The sequence below is a fragment of the Elephantulus edwardii genome, unplaced genomic scaffold (genome assembly GCF_000299155.1).
Source record: "Elephantulus edwardii isolate Elephantulus edwardi_28Jun2011 unplaced genomic scaffold, EleEdw1.0 scaffold00418, whole genome shotgun sequence".
Classification (NCBI taxonomy): domain Eukaryota; kingdom Metazoa; phylum Chordata; class Mammalia; order Macroscelidea; family Macroscelididae; genus Elephantulus; species Elephantulus edwardii.
The window spans coordinates 199,397-201,511 of record NW_006400168.1 but is presented as its reverse complement, the minus strand read 5'-3'; the positions used below and the strand labels follow the sequence as shown (position 1 = coordinate 201,511).

General features: G+C 45.2%; 1 pseudogene; it reads left to right on the top strand.

Moving 5' to 3' along the window:
• Positions 1 to 1,046: 1,046 nt before the first annotated feature.
• On the top strand, positions 1,047 to 1,752 carry LOC102857538 (annotated as a pseudogene).
• Positions 1,753 to 2,115: the final 363 nt, after the last annotated feature.

Here is a 2,115-nt window from a genome sequence, read left to right as displayed (position 1 = left end):
AGTTTTCAACAAAACATGCAAAGAGATGGCAAAGTTTGACCCATGTTTTGGAAAAGTAACTGTCAAGAGGAACTGTCTCTGAGTATCCTCAAAGATGGCAAACCAGCTATGATAAAAATGTTCAAAGAACCAAATGAAAGTATGTGTAAAGAATCAAAGTGGACAATAATGAATCAATAAAGAATTTAAAGAAAATAGAAGTAATTTTAAAACATTACAACAAATAGATTTTGTGGTGTTGAAAAGTGTAATTGAAATGAAAAAATCACTGTTGCTGTTAGGTGGCCTCATAGCAACCCTATAAAGGAACATCACATCCAAACCCTGCCCTGTCCTGTGCCATCCTCGTCATCTCTGCCACACTAGAGCCCATTACTAGTCACTTTATCAATTTCTCTCATTGAAGATCTTTTTCATCTTCACTGACTCTCCACTTTCCTGAGCATGATGTCTTTCTCCAACTATTGGCCCTTCCTAACAAATGCCCAAAGTATGTGAGATGAAGTTTCACCCTCCTGCTCTCTAAGGAGCGTCCATAGAGAAAACAGTCCACTCCAGTGACTGCAGAATATGCATTCATTTCAAGTGTACATGGAACGTTCTTCATGACAGATTTTATGTTAGCCATAAATCAAGTGTTCCATAAGTTTTTGAAATCATACAAATTGTGTTTTTCAATTATAATAAAATTTCATTATTAATCAACAACAACAAAAATTTAGGCATCCCCAAGTATTTGGAAATTATGGATAGTTACGAAAGAAATAAGGGAGTGGCTGCTGGAATCGGTTTTTCTCATGTGGCTACTAGGCCTCTGCAAAGGCGAATCCTGCAATCCCAGAGGTGTGCAGTTCAAATCCAGCAGATGCTTTGCTGGAAAAGGAGAAACAATCTCCTCCTGTACCAGCCAAATTTTATTTGATGGTACACACACACACACACACACACACACACACACAAATAATAAAAATGAAAAATAAATATGAAAAAAAAGGCCAATCCGGCGGGAATCCGAAGCATCAGAGCCGCCACCATGATGCAAGAGCAGCAAGATGCTGAAGCACATTGACTACAGGATAAGGTGCATCCTGTAGGATGGCCGCATCTTCATCGGCACCCTCCAGGCTTTCGACAAACACATGAACTTGATCCTCTGTAACCGTGATGAATTCAGGAAGATCAAGCCATAGAACTCCAAACAAGCAGAAAGGGAAGAGAAGCGAGTCCTTGGTCTGGTGCTACTTCGAGAAGAGAACTTGATCTCCATGACTGTAGAGGGGCCTCCACCCAAAGATAAGGCATTGCCCGAGTACCCCTTGCTGGAGCTGCTGGAGGCCCAGGGATCGACAGGGCAGCAGGCAGGGGAATCCCAGGTGGTGTTCCAATGCCCCAGGCTCCCGCGGGACTTGCCGGGCCAGTGCGTGGTGTTGGTGGACCCTCCCAACAGGTGATGACTCCTCAAGGAAGAGGCACTGTTGCAGCTGCTGCGGCCGCCGCGGCCACAGCCAGTATTTCAGGGGCCCCAACGCAGTACCCACCCGGCTGTGCTGGTCCTCCCCCACCTATGGGCCGAGGGGCACCCTCTCCAGGCATGCTGGGCCCACCTCCTGGAATGAGACCTCCCATCCTAGAATGAGACCTCCCATGGGTCCTCCAACGGGGATCCCTCCAGGACGGGAAACTCCAACGGGCATGCCCCCCTCCAGGGATGCGACGGCCCCTCCCCCAGGAATGCGCCCACCAAGGCCCTAGACTCATCTTGGCCCTCAGCTCCCCCTGTTTCCTATAAGGCTGTACATAGTCCTTTTATTTCCAAGTGGCCTACGAATCTGGTTTATAATAAACTCTTGTGCTGGGAAAGAAAAGAAGGAAGGGAGGGAGGGAGGGAGGAAGGAAGGAATGAAGGAAGGAACGAAGGAAGGAAGAAAAATATTTTTAACTAAATGAAAATGAAAATACAAAATATAAAAAAGCGGAAGAAGATATATCAAAATTTATGGGACACATAATAAATACTTATAGGGAAACACCTATCAGGGAAAAAACCCAAAAACCACCTATCAGAGGAAAAGATCTCATTCAGTAACTTAAGCTTCCATCAGAAAAGAAGAAACA